The sequence below is a fragment of the Spinacia oleracea genome, chromosome 6 (genome assembly GCF_020520425.1).
Source record: "Spinacia oleracea cultivar Varoflay chromosome 6, BTI_SOV_V1, whole genome shotgun sequence".
NCBI lineage: Eukaryota > Viridiplantae > Streptophyta > Magnoliopsida > Caryophyllales > Amaranthaceae > Spinacia > Spinacia oleracea.
The window spans coordinates 591,232-613,089 of record NC_079492.1 but is presented as its reverse complement, the minus strand read 5'-3'; the positions used below and the strand labels follow the sequence as shown (position 1 = coordinate 613,089).

The following is a 21,858-nucleotide window of genomic DNA, read 5'->3' as shown; positions in this document are numbered from 1 at the left end:
CGAATAATAAAGTGTGACTAGCTTTATCCTTACATTTATTTGACGAGACGATACACCCCTGTAGATATTTCTTACAACTTATTACGAAAGTCGGGAGAATATATCACAACCCTAGTCAACCCTAGTTTCCACAACCCTAGTCAAAGAAAATATATCACAACTTGCCGTTTGAGACAAAGTGTAAACATAGATTAATGAGTTGTAAACATAGATTAATGAGTGTGACTAGATTTAGCCTTACATTCTAACTCTACAATAATAAAGTGTGACTAGCTTTTAGCCTTACATTTATTTGACGAGACGAGACACCCCTTTAGTATTAGTTCTCACACTAGATATTTCTTACAACCCTAGTCAACCCTAGTGTGCAACTATTAACCCTAGTTTCCACAACCCTAGTCAACTTTAGTCATAGAATATATCACAACTTGACCGTTTGAGACAAAGTGTAAACATAGATTAATGAGTTGTAAGGAAGTGTGACTAACTCTACAAATTTTCGGCTATAAAGGTTAAAAACTTCACTGTTTGATCATTTCATATTTATCTACTTATATTCTTATTTCATATTTTGAGACAAATTAAGTGTAAACATAGATTAATGAGTTGCACATAGATAAGTGGAGTTAAGAAGGTTGGGGTCCAACCTTTTGGCCTTTTCACCCTTTAGGACCTCAACCTTTTTTTTCACCTTTTGGGGACTCATGTTCATTTTCCGGCCAGTTAACAATAGTTTAACTCACCGTTAAACATAGTATTACTCAAACAATAAATTAAGACAAAGGTTAGGGTCCAACTTTTTGATTTTTTCACCGTTTAGGACCCGAATATTTTTTTTCACCTTTTGGGACCTCATATCCATTTTTTGTATACCAACGTACGTTATTTACTATAAAAAAAATCAGGAAAAGCAAAAAAAAAAGTTATCGCTCAAATTAATAATTATAATAATAGTTATTAATATTTTTATTTTTATTAATTATCATGTAATAATTGTTATTAATATATTTAACAATAATAATAATAATTCATCTTTCCCAAACCCCATCATACAATTAAAACTACATAGTACTCTTCTCCAAACATCATAGATAATATTTACTCATTCATAAGACCTTTAATAGTTGAAACTTAATTTACGTAATCCAATAACAACTGATTTGAATATGTTTATAGAAAATTTGAGGTCAGCAATTTTAATTCGGAAATTGCTGATTAATTTTGATCGAGTTAAGCATAAATTATTTAAGTACCTCATCAAATATGAGCATCAATAATCCAATTGTCTTTACTGTCATAAAACAATCAAGAAATAATATGATATATTAACTTGTGATCAAAATCAGAATTCGTTTAAAATTAACCTATTTTTATTATTTTTACGTTTTTGTGTGGACATTATTAATATTCTTCAAACAAACCACAAATAATTGTGAGGATATACCATCAATGGCGGATCTTCCTAACAACTTGGGTCCCGGGGCAGAAAATTCCATAGTGTATTTTTATTTCCACCATCCCCGTAAACCTTTGAGTATAATTGTATGAATATCGTACTCTACTATATAAATTGCTTAATTCTTCTATTGTCGTTGGACACCATAACCGAATATATAAAATATGATCAGCTTGTAAATAATTATTTGCTTCTTTATTCATTAGATTATTTGATACCCAAATCAATTTATATATGGGCTAAATTTATGAATTAAGTTACATATCATTTCAATTTGAACTTATTATATGTTAATGATTAGAAACTTTAATAATTGAATTGGAATTACATGAAAACTTGAATGAGGTCTCAAAAGGTGAATAAAGAAAGTTCAGGTCCTGAAAGGTGAAAAAATTAAAAGGTTAGTCCTCAAACTTTTGATTTACTTTAACCTTTTAATGTACTCTAGTTAAATTTGGCCGGAAAAGGGGAATGAGGTCCCAAACTGTGAAAAAAAAAGGTATAGGTCTTAAACAGTGAAAAGTTCAAAAAGTTAGACCCCATTTATTAGCTTAACTCTAGATAAGTGTGACTAACTTTAAGTTGCACATATAAGGAAGTGTGACTAACTCTACATTTATTTGACGAGATGAGACACCTAGTACTAATTACACGACTTGCACATAGATAAGTGTGACTAACTTTACGTTTATTTGACGAGACGTACGTTTCTAAAGCCGTCGTATAAGTTTTATCTCTTGGTTTGTCACTAAAGAGTGTAGACGAATGAGTTGTAAAGAAGAGTACGTTCACATTTATTTGACGAGACAAGACCTTGTTATAGACTAATGAGTTGTTATTGACTAGGGTTGTGTAGTAAAATAGCCATGCCAAGTCCTACTTTTGTCAACAAACTAAACTTAAATACACAACAAGACCCATCCTTTATTACTTGAAAAACCCTATTTATCTCTAGTTATAGGGTTTGGTGTCATGAATTATCCCATCATAAATAAATGAAGTTAATTATATCCCATCATGAATTATATATAGACCATCACTTTACTTAATTTATGTACTACTTCAGTTATCTTTATAAGTTGTTTTCAATTGGGGAATATTCAAATAATATCGTCTTCTTTTTCTTACTAATCATATTCACGTAGTTCTTAATCATATTCACGTACTCTCTTGTTACTCATTGTTATCATAACAATGACATCCCTCACTAAAAATACCAAAGTACCAAAGTTATACACGAGTTTCCGGAAGAAGATCGAAACACCGAAGGGACTAATGAAGAAAGTGAAGGCACTCAAGAATGATGGGCAACATGACATAAACGGAATAATTCGTGACATGTTCTTGTACAAGCGAAGCCAAAGCATGATGTTCTCCCACCAACTAGCAACAATTGCGCGTCGTGATCTTGCTGCGGTTCAAGGTATATTTTTCCACCCAGATTACCCATTTCTAACTCAATTGAAGCTAGGTAAAGTCCGATACTTCCGCAAAGAGGCATAATGTTTTATGTTTTACTGGTTGGATCTATGCAAAATAGCCCTGTCCGTCAACGTTGTTACACTACAACAAACCTTAAAAGATTGTTCAACGTACCCTTTATACCATAGGTATATGCGCCGTCTATTTGAGTTGTTCATGCCGTTATAGGAGTGGGTTGCCATGGTTGACAACCTACTCAAACAAGATGGGTGTAGAGACGGAAAGCGGCCATGGGAACTATTATTGCTTGGACGACAGTTCTCAGTCACAAAGGATGTAGAAACCACTGTTAAATGGCTCTCCCCACTTATATCGTTTGACCCATATCACTTGGTCGATCATGAAGGTGAATACAGGTGGTTTGTGAAACTGATGCTCACTGAAAAGGGGTACAGTGAAAAGGATAATCTAAATCTGGTATGAGACAACCCATTTCGTGTAGATGACTACCCCGTGGGGTACGTGTACGCGATTGAAGATGCGAGGCGCCGTTATCAACATAAATATGAATCAAACTCCACGGAAGGAATGTCCACTACTAGTGATGAAAGTGGCGATGAAGGTGTAGAAGACGATGGAGACGACGACAGTGTACGGGACGACGACGGTGTATCAAACTCCACAGAAGGAATGTCCACTAGTGATGATGGAAAAGACGATTGCCGTTATTAATATAATTACTAGTATGTCGTTATTGATATAACTACTAGTATGTTTAACGTTATTCATTGTTTAATTAAACATCTACTATTATCAACGTTAAGTATCACTTAGGGTTACTAAGGTTTACGGCATTTATATTACGTTAAGTATTACTTAGGGTTTACGGCATTTATTTTGTGATTATTAATTTCGTTTCACAATTATTAATATCATCTCCATTTCAATTTTACTATTATCAACGTTAAGTATTACTTAGGGTTACTAGGGTTTACGGCATTTATATTACGTTAAGTATTACTTAGGGTTAACAGCATTTAATTTGTGATTATTAATTTCGTTTCACAATTATTAATATCATCTTCATTTCAATTTAACCTTTAATAAATTTGAACCATGAATGTAAGGAATATTACTTACTATGGAACTTTAGCCATAATCCGTGCTTGTCATAAACATTGTTAGGAAATACAAGTCATACAAGTCAAAATATAAGTCACAACTACCCAGGGTTTACTTAGGGTTACTAGGGTTTACAGCTGTTACAAAATACAAGTAACAACTACCCAAACTAAAAATTTAACTAGCATGATATTCAATTGTTTTACATGCATCAACGCAAATTGTTTTAAGTTACCAACAAACTAGAACATCACTATGTAACTCTCATTCGCTTCTTTGTTTTTGGGAGCAGCTGCTCAAAGGTGCTCTTGATTTCATTGAGGTATGACTGGGCATCTTCAACTAGCAAGTTCGTCCTTGCATTTATAATCCTGGACTGTATCAGAATGAACAAGGAAAACAACGTTAACAAACAAGGATAATCCTTACCACTGTCATAGACAGAAATCCTAAAGCTTAATTACAGCTTACTCACCACTCCGAATCTGCTAACAAATCGGCTAACACATGTCTTAATACCCCACAGCATCACCACGCCGCATGACGAGCTGTAGAGCACATACACACAACTAATCACACACAATTAATCACAAAAAACCATTTGAAAATTAATTGTAAATAAAGGACAAGAAACCATTTGACAAAGGTGTTACTGAGTTTTATAGTAAAGCAGACTTACTTGTCTCTAGGTTCAAGCACCTCAACAGTGTGCTTTTCCCATTTAGACATCTGCCCTACCTGCCAACGGGCATCACTTAACTGCACAAGCACCTCAACTGCATGGATCGGTGACAAAAAGTTGACTTATTCATTTTGGGCAATGTACATACAAACACCACTTATTGGAACAAGACTTACCAGGTTTGATATAATGTCAGCGTGCTGTGTGTATGGGTCACTATACAATGAGTCAGTTATCCATATGGCCTTCGCTTTAAAGTCGAAAGCAATGCACCACCAATGACTTTCTCCAGGATTATCCCGAGGCGCTTCTAACACGGGAACGAACAACTGAAAGACCACCCATAGGCCATAGTCAACTAATAACCCATAGTTAACCCTATTTACTACAATATCCCTAAACTAAACCAAAAACCTGGTACACATAAGTACATGACCTTTACTCACCTTGCCAATGTCAGACAATGGGTGGTTCAGCAAAGCCTTGCCATACTTCCGACCGTTTTCCGCATGGTCATTCTTCTTTAACATAATCCTCAGCTGAATGAATTATTGCAGCAAAAGTAATCAGTAAGAAACACAATCCATTTGCAATCACAATTCATCATAATAGAAAACATACTAATAGAAAACATACTGCATAGCTGGGGTCAAGCATGATGCGCTTGCTTCTTCCTGAAAATTCAGTTTCCCATGCCTTCGTATACATGACAGAAGCCATCCGGACATACCCATCACTAATAGGCGATTTCGGCCCCAAAACCCCATAGCAATCCCTCTGATTTGCATCCATTCCAACACATGCAATAACTACCCGGCCAGGACTGTAAACAAACACAAATATACAAGTCACTCGAAAACACTTCAAACACAAACATACAATAATTAGCATACTTATCGAGAATCATCTGTCCACGCTCTGACAAAACGCAACACCCGTTTTTCCATTGGCTTTAGTACATGGCACTTCGGGGATACCAGGAAGTCATCTAATACGCGTGGTTTAAAGATGCGCTTATGTCCACTATCAATAACCTCATTGTTTACGTCTTCATCACTATCATGGTCATCTTCATCTCCATCCGTTGACTCACTCCTTGCTTTACTAATAGATCCACTTGTTTTAGACATGCCCCGCTCTATTTGATCCACAAATTCATCAGTTTTCCAGCTGCTCGCCCGTTTTCCATTCCGTTCTTGATGCATCGCTGCCTGAATAGCCTCCTTTATTGTCCTATCTAATGATGGGGTCAATAACTCCAAAACCAACATACATGAAACATTAAGCACACAACCACAAATATGCAACCATACTAACTAACGATGACTAATGATGAGTTAATACCTGTTTTGCAACCACACCTACATCTATTTGCGAAGTTCCTTGGAAGCCATGTCCACCAATGTCCCTTGGAAGCCTGGGATGTGGCTCCCCATAGGCTACATCTATAGACTGCAAAGAAAGATCCATAATATCAGTTTTACCTCCATAATTACAATTCAAAGGCAAAATTAGGTTAAACTTCTCACCGATAGTCCACCATAGTCATCTGTTTCTAGTTTGTCGTCTTCCAAAGCAAGCTTAACAGCATCTTGGGTCCAAACCTTTATCCTTGGATACACACCCCAATTCACAGGAGGCCGGTTCAGATGATCCAAGTAATAAAAGTGTATAGCAGATAAACATTCACAACATGATAAATTTAGCAATTACTAGTGGTATGAAACAAATATTACTTACCATCAAGAATAACAAACAGCCCCCACATGCAGCAACAAATCCGTTTCTGTCAAACTTATTTTGGAATTTTCTTGCCGCATCAAGCGTCCAGTCCAGTACGAAAGAACACCAATTATAGTCCTTTGCTTCATCTTCCACAGTCAAGCACGATAGCAAAGGTCCTGACAATTTCTGTGCATTCGTTGTTGTGCACAGTATTTCTGCTAACGCAATTATTAAGAACGCAATCCTACTCCTTCTTTTCTTTATCAGTTACTAGCGCATATAAGTTCCCCCCTTCATCAAAATCTAACAGAGATGACTCTGCTGCAGCCACCGAAATGGTCTCTTTTTCCTCATACAAGGTCCCAATCCGCTTCAACTCCAACTCCATTGCAATGTGTTTCAGCCATATCGGCAATGGCTTGGGACCCAATGGAAGCCCAAGGACACAGCTGATCTTGTTTGGACCTAGAGTATACCCGGTACCATCGCCACAATACTGGACACCGTCAATAACTCTAGTCATCAACCAGTAGCAAAACTGTCGCGGTAGAAAGGTCAATTTTAAATCCAACAGTCCCCCAAACCCCATGCCTTTCACTACCTCTCTCCTAGATTCATCAAATGAAGCTAACAAGGTGGAAAATGCTTCAACTCGACATATGCTTGTCAATTAACAAGCTTACATACATACAAGGACCATTACCTTCCTAGTATTCAAAAACTGCGTCTTAACGACAACACCACGAGCTTTAACCTTCTCTCCAGCACTGAGGATCTCACTCTCCACCTTCTGCCTCTTGTGCACGCACTCATTTCCTCCCTTTCTGTGCCTTTTACTCTTCCCTCTCACCCTTTTAAGCAATACCTTGAGATCTTGTTCAAGTGATGAACTGTCATTGTCTTCATCAGATGAGCAGATGTGTGAATCCTCCTCCGAATCGCTTACGTCATCAGCCTTTTGTTTCTTCTTCCTCATATCAACTTTCAATTTAGGCTTCTCCCCGTCAGTTGCGCCTAGTACAGAACTCACAGAACTCTGAAATCACAACACAACCACTGTAAGCACTTCTAATAGCAAAATTCCAGTCAATTGTTTTAGAAGTCAAATCAATTGTGAACCTCACCCCCACTTTTTCCGGCTTCCCACCTCCGCTGGGAGATTCAATGGCCTCTTCATACTGGACCTCATCTCAAGATAGAAACCCTAGACAAACATGCAAACATGCAAATTACTTCACTAATCCATAATTCAATTGGGAAGTTACTTTCCACCTTTACTCATAATTACCTTAACGATTCCCACTATTCCCATGATATCTTTAAATTCCTCAAATTTATTTTAGGGTTCGTATCAGAATTTAATTTAGGGTTCATATCAGAAATCGAATTTTAGGGTTTTCGATTGTAGACTTATAATTCAATTAAGTCAACATCAACATCATTCATTAATTTAGATGAATTGCAAGAAGGAGAGCGAAGTAATAGGTTTGCAAAGTAATGAAATTAGAACTACTAAAATTGAAATCAACATAGAAGTAGACATCATTAAGAAAATTGGAACTACCAAAATTAAAATCAGAATAGAAGTAGACATCATTAAGCAAATTACATACCTCTGTCGATGAATTGTGAATTGCAGGACGACGATGGAACGAACAACAATGAGAGAGGAAGAGGATAACGAAGGAGAGAGAAGTAGATCCAAAATAATGAAATAGGAGAGAGAAGGAATCAGAGATATTCAAAAATGTCGAAAATTTGAATTTCAAAATAAAACGGGATAACGGGGTCAAATCCAGCACCGAAGTCAACCCCCGTTTCATTTTCTACCAACCAATTTAAAGTTACCATGATGTCCTTACTATCCTGTGCGAAATGACGACAACGCCCCCGCTATATATGTATTATTTTGCCAATAGCGGCTCTTTACCAGCACGCACTCTATTATTACTTCTCATCCATCTTCTTCCTTGATTTTTAAACTTTTAGACTTCATTGATGCTTCGTATCCCTCGAAGGTATGTTGTTCTTCCTCAAATTGTTTTGACAGTTGAATGATGCCTAATAATTGTCTGTAATTTCGTAGAAGTAGAAACACACAAGTACCGGAACGACTAGCCGAAAGTCGGCTTCGATTACTGGGTGATATCACCGGAAGTCGGTTTCAACTACTGGTTTTTACCACCGGCAATCGGTTCTTACCGCCGGCTAGTTGTTCCGGCCATCCTTTTTTGATGAATTGAGTTGCGTTTGTGATTAATTACCCACTATGTTAATAGGATGTCACTTTGTGTTTTTGAAGAAGGATAAAAAATGGTTCTTTAAAGCCTCATATATTGGTATGGTCGTATGGTGGACTCTTTGGTAGTGGAACCTTTCAACTTGTAGTATATCATTTTCATGACTCTGAATTCAGAGTTGAAGTCCTTGGTTATTGAACTTGGACGATGAGTCCCCTAAATGGTTTAAATAGAATACATATTGTTGCCCACCAAGTGTTTGTTAAAATGACTGTTTTTTCATGACCATTTTCTTGGCTGTGATTAACTCTCTTGATTGCTATTCTTTTAGTTTAATTGAAGGCCTTGTGCCAGTAAACCTCCAACTTCAGTTGGAGATTCAATATTACTGCATTCCTATCATCAAAAATCAAAAAGCAACTAACAAGTTCCTTAATTTAGTCATCCCCTACGGCACTTAGATTTGTCAATATGTCAGCTATGACCTCTAATGTCCACTATACCTTTCCAACATACTTCCTTAATTCACTGTAGTAATAAACTTGGCCAGCATTACACAATTTCAACACACAAAACATTGAGTTGATTACCAAGAGAGACAAAGAAGCTAATCTAATTAAACTGGTAAGACCATGTGTCCAACTATTTTATGCCTTCTTTGAACCCTCACCTATCAATGATCTCCATGACAGCAACAGAGATAAAAAAAGGCAAAAATATAGGTGAAGCAATTGGTTCTGCCAACTGATAACATAGTCTTGTAAATAAGCATAAATAAGCACCACTAATAATAATCATACATATCAATAATTAAAATTAATAATAAATAAGCATAAATAAGCACCACTAAAAACAATAATAAGTAAATATATCAACCTGCGCTCCGGATATAATTTCCGGATATAGAACAAGGGTGCCGTCAAATACAACCGGAGGTTAAACAAGAGCTCCGGCTACAATTTGCGGCGGTTAAGTACTGTTGCTGGATAAAGTAACCGGCAGTCTAGTACATGTGCCGTAATATATTACCGGCGGTTTAGTTTGTGTGCCGGTAATTATTTCCGGCGGTCTAATACAGTTGCCGCAACAACTCTCCGGCGGTTAGGATAGGGTGCCGAATAGTTTTTCCGATGGTCTTGTTGGGGTGCCGAACAATTAAGGTCCCAAAAATCATGTTCGTTCTATATTTATTCGTTCTAACTTATGATTTGAGCACAATAAATTCGATTACATACCGTAAAATAGTCGTCTTTACGTAATTCATCATGTTACCCATCGATTTGTAGTATAAGGTGAGAGTACTCTTACAAGTCATTGAATCAGATTATTAAAGTGTTTATATAGCTATAGGATGGAAAAAAAGATAGATTATAACAAGGGCAATATAGGAATAATGATACTAAAATAAAATTAAGTTATTCTGCATTTAGGTAAAATACTACCTGCATTTAGTACCTCCGTTATTAAATTGCTTTTTATAGTAGAATCCATAAGAGTTGAGGGATGAGATTTTACTTTTCACTCTGCTTTACTAATATAGATAGATGTACCTTCGTTAAACAACTACACCGTTTAAGGCTCCTTTCACATTTTATTTCTCTAAAAATTTATTTTTGTTTTTGTTTCGTTTCGTTTTGTTTTGTTTTTCTCTCTCCTCAAAAACTTCATTAAACCCCGCGAAAAAATACCTCCATTGAAGAAGGAGAGTGAGAGAATGGGAGCTCTTGCTCTTCCTACACCATGGATTCCTGAAGATGACCTTCTGCTTAAGAATGCAACCGAGGTACCACTTTTATTGAATTTTTTTTTTTGTTTTTTTTAAGTATAAAATAGTTTTTCATTTAATATTTTGGTCGAATTTGAGTGCGTTTTTTTTTCTAGGGAATTTGATTAATTTTCTGTTTTGATTCTTTTAATTTTTTGTAATTGCTTGATTATGTGATTTCTCTAAATTTTTATGAAGCTTTGAAATTGGAAAAAGACAATTCTCGAAGTTTTTTCCGTTTAATTGGCTAATTTGAGTAACTAAGTGGTTGTAGTTTGGAGATAATTTGAGTTTCGAACTTTCAATTTTTGGTAGTGATCATAGAGAATTGATATGGGTGAGAAATTAGGGATTCGGAGTTGTAATTAGGTTTTGGGTTAGGGTTTAGGGTTTAAAACCTGTGCGAAAGTAGTGATAGTGAATGAGGTGTTGTAGTTCGTTCGTGTGATTATGTTCTGTTATGATTTGGTTTCTGAATATGTGAATTGATGAGTTCTTTGCATTTTTAGGGCGGGTGCTTCTTTGGAATCACTAGCGAAAGGTGCAGTGCAGTTTCCACGGAGGTTTACAATTAAGGAATTGCAAGAGAGGTGGTATGCCCCCCCTATGATCCTATTATCTCGACGAGAGCTGCTGAACAAATGGTAGAGTTAGAACGTTCTACATCCAACCTTGCTTCGAAATCTAATAGAGCTGACAATTCAAAAGGAACTAAAAATGCTCATGGGAAGAGGAAGGTCGAAAGTGTTCGTAGATGTTATTATGCTATGAGAAAAAGAGTATGCAATGAGCCTAATAACCAGAGTGATACATCTTTTCTTGTTGGACCTGGTGATAATTTTTTTATGGATGGGGCTCAAGCCCCTGTCCCAGACGACCTGCTTGGAGATTGACAGGCTAAAGTCGTATTACCTAGTCAAAGATAAACCTAAGTCCACTAACAAGATATCAAGGGAAGTAGGGATCGTATCCACAGGGAAACATGCGTTCTTTCTATTACTAAAACTAAAGTCTAGACTATTGCGGACAAGAGATTGATTTGGTTTGAATAATAAACTACAACGATATAAATCAGATAATAAAAGGTCTAGGGCATAGGTTCACCAATGAACAACAATCCAGGATGATAAACCATCAATAATAATCGACAAAGCAATTAATTAGACTAGAATGCTCTCTCGAATCGATATTAATCATAGACTTAGAATTTACGGGCTCTCGCTACGTATTAATTCCAATTCTACCTATTGAAACAGGCCTAAACATCAAATTGCATCTCTCGAATCTTAACTTGATATTGCCAGACTAATACAATTAAACCTGCGCAAATCTAATCGCATAGTAGATAAAACCAATCAATAGGAATTAACAGCTAATACCAACAATCAACAATCATTCAATCATCCCTTCATATTAATTCATGGATTCCCAAAACCCTAGAAATTAAACTACTCACACATAATTGAAATAACTAAAATAAAATTGATCAATGAAAACATAATTGGAATAAAAGTAATAAAGCAAAGTAAGAAATAATACCTAAGGAATTGAACAATGAATAATGAAAGCTTGGATTTTTGATTGAAAAATAAAATTAAGTGTTTGCAACAATTTAGAGAATAAACTAAGTACTAATTCTAATACAAGGAAAAATAATACGAAATTTCAAGAAGAGTTTACTACTAAAAGCTAATTTAATATATATAGCCTCCCCCTTAAACCTACGGAGAGAAACGAAACAAAAGGAAAGGGCTGGGACCGAAAACCTGGCACCCCGGTTTGTAGAAACCGGCCGGTTTTCGGCCCAGCCAGGAACTCCAAAGTCATCAGGTAGTGAAAACCGGGGCCACAGGTTTCCCAAAACCTGCCGGTTTCGCACCTAAAGGAAAATTTCTTCATTTCTCAAAACCTGTCGGTTTGCGAAAACCTTTGCTTGTCCCTATGCAAAGAGCATCAATGAGACATAGACGATCAACTCACCCCAAAATCAATGCAAAAAGATGGACGACAAAACAAGAATCAAATCAAGGCAAGAAAATATCATGACCGAAATCTCTAGTCCCCACAGTTACACATCGACCGGTACAAAGTTCAAGCAAGGCTCACAAGGCATACGTATAAAATCAAGATTGGGCCTCACCAAGTGAATCACTCCTCTCGTTATGTGGCGGGCTAAGCGAACCAAATGTGGCTTGTTCACTCACCTTCCCATTATGAACATGCATACTATCAAATGAGTAGTAGCCCCTCCCAACTCACAACACTAGTGTGTTTGAAGGTTCCCCTAAATACTCAACCTACGCCGGAGTCGACTCGAAATGCGCATATGCTCTTTGGCCCTTGATAAACGACTATTTTTAACCTATTGTTATACACACATTGCACGATGATCAAAAAGGTCTTTATATAGGCTTGTAATGTTGGCCGGGTATAAACAAGGGGTAAGGAATAATCTGGATATGTGAGAGTATAAATTCTAACTCGGGGAGCGAAAACAACCAATGATACCAACAAAATCATCTCCGGAAAATATAACTCATCAATAGCCAAAGTATAACCATAAGGGAAGAAGTAACCAACAAATTTTGAAGTATGAACCAACTTCTACCCTTTTCCTTACTTTTCTAATTTACAAAATATATGACATATATATATATATTTGTTTTCTTTTGATTTTTCGTTTTTTTTTTTGAACAATGAATATATATATATATATATATATATATATATATATATATATATATATATATATATATATATATATATATATATATATATATATATATATATATATATATATAACGACGAAAATGAATAACTAGATATGTACATACTATAATACCCGTAACCACAAACTTTAGGTGTCAACTAATGATTACACCTCTTTCCTTGCTAACTTCCCATATACACAGAAGCACAACCTTGAGTTACCTAGGCCTATAAAGCCAACCATCTCAACAAAAAGAACCGATACTAACAAATGATAGCTCCCCCAAGCTAGACTTGGGATAAGTAACCAACGGGGCTAATAAGGGCTATTTTGTGGAAGTAAATGAAAGAATGGTCAAGGATAAGCATGGGAAAGAAAAAGCAGGAACGAATGTATCTAAGATCGTCTGAAAGCTTCCTAAAGAATGGCCTTTCATCATGCGCAAAGTACAAGTGTGTTAAGCATACTAATAGTAGAAAACCAAAAACTCAGATCAATGCAACACCAGGAATTAAGCACTCAGAAGAATCAAGGCTCAAAACCTCACAGCTAACCACACTCCAGCATTATACATATGAAAAGTGGGACAAAGTTGACCTTGAACCAGAGTCAATATAATTGTAGTTCATACATCAAACAGTCAATCCATGATGCTCTCTTGTCCTATCAACTTGAATCATCAAATGAGAATTTCGAACCAAAGGGGCACAGGGAATTAATTGTCTAACTCTCATTGATCAACACGTATTTTTGTATATATATTTTTTTTCAAAGCAATAAAATTATCCTAAAGAGGCAAACAAACACACACACGCAAAAGCAATAAATAGAGGAGAGAAAAGAAGAAGAGAAATCATACCAATATGTACAAGAAGCAAAATACCCCCCCCCCCCCCAAGCTAAATCGGACAATGTCCTCATTGGCTCAAAGGGGTATGGAATCGTCACCAATATCATCATCATTACCATTATCATCACCACCAAGCTGTCCACCACTCGGCCCTTCTCCACTACCTCCGGCACCAAAACTCCCTTGCCCATCGACATGGGTAGTGGACATATAAAAACCATGGGTACCGGGAGCTGCGTAACCACCCGCGGGGTACTGGAACCAAGAGGGGTGCTCACTAGACTCACCAACAATGCCCTGCCTAGCATAATGATCATACATAGGGAACACGGCTCTCTGATGGTCACTCTCGAAATGATCGAATCGACTCGCAAATTGACTCTCAAATCGATCGAAGCGGCTCTCGAGTTGACTCTCAAGTCGATCGAACCGTCTCTCTAATTGACTCTCAAATCGGTCGAATCGGGAAGTGATAGCCTCTTGATTGAGCTCTAACTGCCGGAATCTAGCATAAATGATCTCCGGGTCTAGGGGGCCGGGCTCACCAAGCTGTCCTGCAGCCCGTGCTGCATCTCTGAAATAGGCCTGCTCTTGTATAGGTTGCTGATCATTACCATGAGCCTGCTCAGCGGGGATGTCATAAAGATAGCTAGCCTGGTCGGGGAGAAAAGTTGTGAAAGTGGTATTAGGCATTGTGAAAAGAGGCTTCCCATTAACCATCCATTGAATCTCACCAGGCACCAAGTTATGGTGGACGGGCTTGATCCACCCTTGCCTCTCCACATAGAGAAGTGTCATGGCATTACCACCCTCAATATGCCCAACGTCTGGTTGAACAAAATTAGCTACACTCATAACAAGGTGGGTGATTATGCCTCCCAGCACGATGGGGCGGCCGGATGACTGTTTTCCGAGATCCTGAAAATGTAGGGCCATGTGGTGGGCCACATTGATCTTGTAAGAATTAACTCCCTTGTATACCCAACTTCCCAGAATCATCAATTCAGTACTCCGGACATTGTTAGGCTCCAATCTCCCAAAGAAAGTTATCGCGAAGAACCCTTGCCCTACCCTAAGCAAGGGGTGTTGGAAGGAAGTGGCATGCAGATGTTGCACATCCTCCTTTACCTCCCCTGTTAAAGTATTCCATAATTGCAAAACATTATAGGGTGCGGTGGGTTCCTTAGGTCCGCTTGCATTCATACCAAACACCCGAGCAAAATCTCTCAAAGTTAAGTGGTAGTTCTGATTAAGCAAACGAAAAGCCACATGTGTAATTTCACTACCACGTCCTCTTACTACATTGAAACTACTCAAGCATTCGAGAGTGAGGCGTGCATAAGTTTTTGAAGGAAATATGTCCTTCAACCAAGGTGCATTAAGTGTAATACCAAGGTTCAGATTAATTGCGAACAATTAATTCAGTGAGATCAAGTGATCGGAACAGCTAGCTGGAGCAATGCTTCCGATCAGTGAGTTCTAATGGATATTGAACTCACAACTTACTCTTGACTGAACCTACAAGGCCACACCAATGACACGTAACAGATCACCGGATTAAATGAATCGGAAATTCATTTAATAGCCTTTCGGGATTTAAGTTGGAAACGTATTATACGATACGACCTTGTATCGGAATCGTATATCGTATCGCGAATATTCGTAAGCTAGGCGAGACGAATAAATCGTATCGTACGACGGTGATTCGTCGTATACGAAACGATATATAATATATCGGAAATATATTTAATCGCGAATACGAGGAGCGGCCCACGAGCCGAGTGCACGAAGCACTCAAGGCCCATGGGCGCGCACACGACTAGGCGAGCAAGCAAAACAAACACAGCAGCAGCGCGGCCCACGGCCCACTGGCTGTGCGTGTCCGTGCGTTTGGCTTGCGGGCTTGCTACCCGACCTTGCCTCTTGGCTTGGTCGGTTAGTAAGGTTATGTAAATAACCTTACAACCTAATTTCCAACTTAGCACAATCACAATTCAGATTACACACAACCCTAGGAGAAAACAGAGAACCCTAATTCTCTCTGTGCCTCCACAGTGTGTTCATCCCAAAAGGCAAAGTATCTTGATCGATTGTCTAAGCTACGATAATCAAGACGGATCTGAACGTGTCGGTGAACCAAGTAGAGGAACGACAAGTGGAGTTCTTTGTTTGTGTTTGTTGACATATTATTTTTGGAAAACACGCTTCGAATGTAAGTTTGCTTAATCTGTGCTTTATACATGTTTCCTGGCTTTGGGGATTGTTCCGCACATGTTATTATGTTTAACTGTATTCCCCTACAGTGGTATCATGAGCCTTATGTATTCAAAGCATGAATTAGCATGATTATTATTGTTTTTGCATCTGTCGAAAAATTTGGGATTTTTGTTGATTTTTCGGAATTTTTACGAATTATTGGATGAATTGCGTAATAATCAGGTCCGAAATAAAAAATGTTCGTTTTTTCAGGTTTTAAAACCCTAATTTGTTGAAAACAATTTTCTAAGATCAACTCATGGGAACGGAATTGCAAAACCAGGCCTCGAAGTGTCGTTGTTTCGGCGTTTTTGTTAATTTTCATTAAAAATTAAAAGTGTCGGTCAGTAATTCAATAAAAAGGTCAACCTACACTACTCGGATATGCTTGAAATTTTGACACAATGTTGCTGGGTATATTCTTGATCTATGGTAAACATTTCAGATTTTTCCGATAAGTATAAACCCTAATTTTTCCTTTCCCCAATTCGTAAAATTTGAAACCCTAATTGAATTTTAATTAATTTTGGTTTAATAGTTCGGTTAATTGGGAAAGGGGATATAATTTCATGGGTTAGTGGCTAATTTTAAAAATTATTGGATTAAAATTTTGAATGGTTTCGTTAATTTTAATCGCACATAAACCAAATTATTAAAAATCTGAAATTTAATTGTTTATGAACGATTTAAAGCTTCGGATTTTGTTAATTAAAAGTTCAAACTTTAAATGTTGATTCGTTCGTTCTTAAAAGTTTGAATATTGTTAGCCCTTGACTTAATAATTTTACGAAATTGGATTGTCGTTGGAATTTATTAAATCGTTAAAAATCGTTGTTTTTCGAAAATAAAAATCGTAACTTTTTGAAAAATAAAAATTAATGCAAGTTCGTGAAATTAAATTTAATTTTAATTAAGTTGGTCTGTATCACGAACAAAAGGCACGAACACTTGGTGTGGTGGGCGTGTGGCTCGACGAGCCATGCGAGCTACCATGCGCAATCAAGTCGCAGCGACGCGGGCAGCAGCATGCACGCTGCGTGCCGCGCGCGCTGGGCGAGAGCTCAAGGGCGTGTGTTGCGCGCATAGCAGGGCGCAAGCCCTTGCGATGGTGCAGCGATGCGCTACGACGAGTCGAGCAAGGCACGTAGGGCAGCAGCGATGCTGCGGGTACGCGTGCACTGGCATGCGATGGGTGCGGGCTATGCTCACATGCCTCGTAGGCCTAGTCTGTCCTAATCCAATGAGCTTGCATTGTTGATGTTATATGTCAGAGCAAATATCACCAGAAGTAATGTACTAATACAAACAAGTGCAGGTACGCGTCTGAGAGTATTTCTTTGGCTTGCAAATACGCATACAAGAACACTAGCCCAGGAAGATACTTGAAGGTATAGATTCTTGGATTTCTATATTCTTCCCTTGTTTAAGAACTGGAACTTTTGAGCAATACTTCACCCAATGTTTTCAGAATAGTAGAAGATGATTAGATGAGTATACAAAAGTAGATAGAACATTCATTGTGGAACGAAGAGAGTATTTTTCGGTATGACTATATGAGAATGTGAAAAATCTAAGTATTTGGCACTATATTACATCTTTGATAGCGAAAAATATTGCACTGTTTCGCATCCTAAATTGGTATACTTCATTTTGTTTGTCATAGATGAATATTTTCTTTCGCGACTGCAAATCCGGGAGAAGAGGTTAGCTAAAGGTGGAATTCTCTTAGCTGCTACACTTAATTTCGTAGTGGAGAATCACAAACAGAAGACAAACATCTCTAGTTTAGAAAGAGTATGATAACTTCCATCAGGAAAATAGGTAAAATAGTTAAATATTTATATATTCGGGTGAATTTGCATGCTTAGCTTCATTGTACCTTTATTTTGGGGATTAAGGTTCTGTTTTTTAATTTTTGGCAAATTCTTCATATTACACTCTTAGTACTGGCTTTTTCAAGAGATAAACTCTTCTTATTCTTAATGTTTTCTTTGTTAATTCATGAGTTAATTTATTCTCACGTATTCTGTTTCTCTGAAGTTAATCTGCTTCCATCACTCCGTGTGTATTTTTGTGTGTGTATGGGTGATGATATCTTTTGGTTAAACCTTTTCCGACTTATAACTTTTTTTATCATCTCCTTTTTTCCTCTATGTATCAGTAGAAGATAACTCTTTGTAGGGGTAGCTGGTGTTGCTGCGACTTTAACAACCAAAATATCATGTGGAAAACTAAATGAACATCACTGCTGTTATAGGAACATCACTGTTTTTACAGGAACATCACCGCCGTTACATTAACATCACATTGAATTGGGATAGCCATGCAATTAAACATGTTGAGGAACTAGTAAGTCTGACTACCTCTCTACTTCTCTTCTGCTTTTTTTACAATAGAACATGAGCTTTAAAGCGAGCTGTAAACAAAAGGAGACAAGATGAGATAGTCAAGCTATGTCATTTACTCTATTGGCCTGGAATGCTGAAGGCTAAAATTTGTATCATGATTAGTAAATTTGATGTCACTGTCTGAGTTATCTCCTAGCTTTAGTATATAACTAAACTGATGATCATCAATTTCTAATGCTGAATGAGTTTGATTGTTTTGATTATTCTTTTCCTTCAATTTTACTGAATGAGTTTATATTTCGATGTAATCTTATGACAGGTTAACCAGTATTATGACCTGGTTACTAGTTTCTACTAGTTTGGCCGGGGAGAGTCTTTTCATTTTGCTCACAGGTTCGCCTTTGTGTTTCTAAAACTCTTTCATGTAATTATGTTGTTAGCATGTTTCTCCAGCTTACATTTTTGTGGGAATGGAATATTGGAATTGCATGTAATTCCGTGCTTACAGATGGAATGGAGAATCTCTGCGTGAAAGCATGAAACGCCATGAGCACTTCCTTGCTTTGTAACTAAAACTAAAACCTGGACAGAAGGTTGTTTTCTCTTTTCTTTTGGGGTATGTGAGGGACTAATTTCAGCACTATAAGATTTAATCTCAGTGTTTTCCTGATATTTGTGTGTTTGACATTCCTCAGGTGTTGGATGTAGGATGTAAGATGTGGTATTGGAGGACCATTCAGGGAAATTTCTAGATTCAGGTACGATCCTTGACATGTATCGCTACAAGTTCAATGGACGAATTGTTATATTCTTGTTCTTTAGATCTCAGGTCTTTGTGAGTTTGTCTCTTTTAGAAAAACTATATGTTCTTTGCATTGCATATCAAATATTTTGTACTATCAATAAACACTGTTGATAATCATGTTGGTGTTCTACAGTGAAGTTATGAAGTCTTAGTTTGGTACTACATGTTATTGTGTGATTGCTTTCATGTCAAGACACACACATCTATGTTGTAAGGCAAGTGTCAAGTTTGTTATGCAGATTGCAAAGTAGTGTTTTACTCGGTATCTGCCAATTTCGCATTGTTGAACCAATCATACAGGCGTTGTTGTAAGTGTTGTGTAGGACCAGCTGATTGTATATGGTTCGAATATTCTGTTTACTATAAGATAAATCATAAATGTCTTGAAAGTTCTGACCTTTTCTTTTTTTACATTTGGTTTATCTGATAACCTTTTTTATTTATTGTCACATAGATGGATTTATTCTGTGTAATATAAAGATAAATGTCTGGAAATTCTGACCTTTTCATTTTCTTTTTATTTGTTAACCTTTATTATTATTGTTGGAGAATTGTTTAATTTTTGGCAGCTCAACATTTGTGACAGGGTTGAACAATAATGAATACTACGTATCAAATTACAAGGGGGAAGGTATATCCTACTCTTTCCTTTGGTGGTTTTTAGTTCTCTTGTTTCTATTTCTGCATTAGGCGAATGATTTTCAGGCCAGCATCCACATTTACTTTTACCGTCAACCAACGGATACACATTTTTCAGCCAAGTATTTCAAGTAATACTACCATTAATTCTTCTTGAAAGCCTATTAGCTCAAACGGTAGAGCAATGTGCCACACACATACACTACAAAAAAAGGTTCTATTTATGAGGGGAAATCCCGTCATTAACCCGTCATAAAAAACCAATTATGACGGGATTACCCGTCATAAGCCCGTCATGAAAGGGGGGCGTCGTAATTGATTACCCCGTCATGACCCCGTCGCAAAAGCTTATTGTGACGGGAAAAATTCCCGTCGCAAAAGCCTATTATGACAAGGAAAAATCCCGTCGCAAAAGGCTAAACACGACGGGCTAACCTCCCGTCGCGAAAAGCTAACTATGACAGGGGCACTCCCCGTCGCAAAAGACCATGAGTCTGATTCTTATAGCACCTTCTAGTTTCATGCACCTGCTAGTTATGAATCAATATATATCAATGACTACTACATACATAGTAATTCCATCATCAGATTGTAAAAGTACCACCAAGTTCATTTCACAAAATCCAAATTTACAGGGGCCCATGATTAAAACTACCACAATCAATTGTTTGATGCCCAAGACACAAAAAATAAGACCACAATAACAACACTTAATCTGATTACTACAATTGAAATAAAATTCAAAGTTTGCAGCAGATAGTAGAAAAGAGGCACATTAGCCCAGCAGGAAGCAAGGAAGCACATAGCAGCAGCAAGGAAGCACATAGCCGCAGCAACCTGAGAAGTAACAGCAGAGTATTAGAGTATTTAGTTAGAAAACGATATCTTTCCTACACCGGGAAATATTTTCTTCATGATAATCCAACTACGAAAAGAAAACGGAAATGCATCTAAAAATTAGAAGGGTTGGCTCAAAAAAGCTCATCAAACTGGCCAGGATAATCACCAGTGAAACAACCAAATGCAGTACACCCACCATCAAATTTTAAGCCAAATCAACAATAACCCACCAACAATTGATATTTGAAGCCTTAGAAATCATACCTGTTGTTTGGGCAAACTGTTAAAAGGAATCAGGGCAATGGAAATTATACATGTTGTGACACTCTAACTGTTGAATATAGGCCTATAAGAAATTTCAAGACAGAATTAGAACAGCAGAAAACAGGTGAACTAGTATGTGGGTCAATAAGATCGGCTCTTAATGCGGGGAGAGATAGGGGAAGAAAAAGAACAAGAGAGGGAGTCTCGTTGTTTATATGCAGGGAGAGGATTACCACTGAAACTTTTAATCAAGAAATCGCTTGACCATTGCTCTTTCTAAATGCTTTGACCATTGTTGCTACTGCCTCTCCACCAGCCTTTCCCATTCCAAGTGCAGCAACTCCTGCTTTTTGAGATATGCTGCTGGCACCTGAAGTTCACTAGAACAGCGGAACAAACAAATCAAATGTAGTTCCAAGGTAATTAACTCAGTAATTAGCCAGAGGATTCTTGCCCACTTCTAAATCCTGACATTTGACATGCAAAAACAATTTGATAGTTTGAACTTTGAAATCGCATCACTTGTTTGGAAGCCAGTTTCAAGTTCAATAGTTATACCTAGCTCTGAATTTTTCCGCATGCCGCAAAAAAATGTTTAGGACCAGCTAGATATCCAACTTTGAATTGTAATATCCAGGCCTCTTTTATGTAACACCTCATGTCCTCATCTCCTCATGGAACTTCCTGCATTGTGCCAAAGAAAAGAACCCTTAATTCTATCAATTGCGTTATTT

At 37.3% G+C, this 21,858-nt stretch overlaps 2 long non-coding RNA genes across 2 annotated transcripts; both read left to right on the top strand.

Annotated features, from left to right (window-relative positions):
- Positions 1-8,335: 8,335 nt before the first annotated feature.
- LOC130463069 (uncharacterized) lies at positions 8,336-11,473 on the top strand. Its single transcript, XR_008923743.1, has 3 exons — positions 8,336-8,425; positions 10,347-10,430; positions 10,922-11,473. It is a non-coding gene; the product is annotated as an uncharacterized lncRNA (long non-coding RNA).
- Positions 11,474-17,559: 6,086 nt separating this feature from the next.
- LOC130464435 (uncharacterized) lies at positions 17,560-18,171 on the top strand. Its single transcript, XR_008924851.1, has 2 exons — positions 17,560-17,616; positions 17,892-18,171. It is a non-coding gene; the product is annotated as an uncharacterized lncRNA (long non-coding RNA).
- The last annotated feature ends 3,687 nt before the right edge of the window (positions 18,172-21,858 follow it).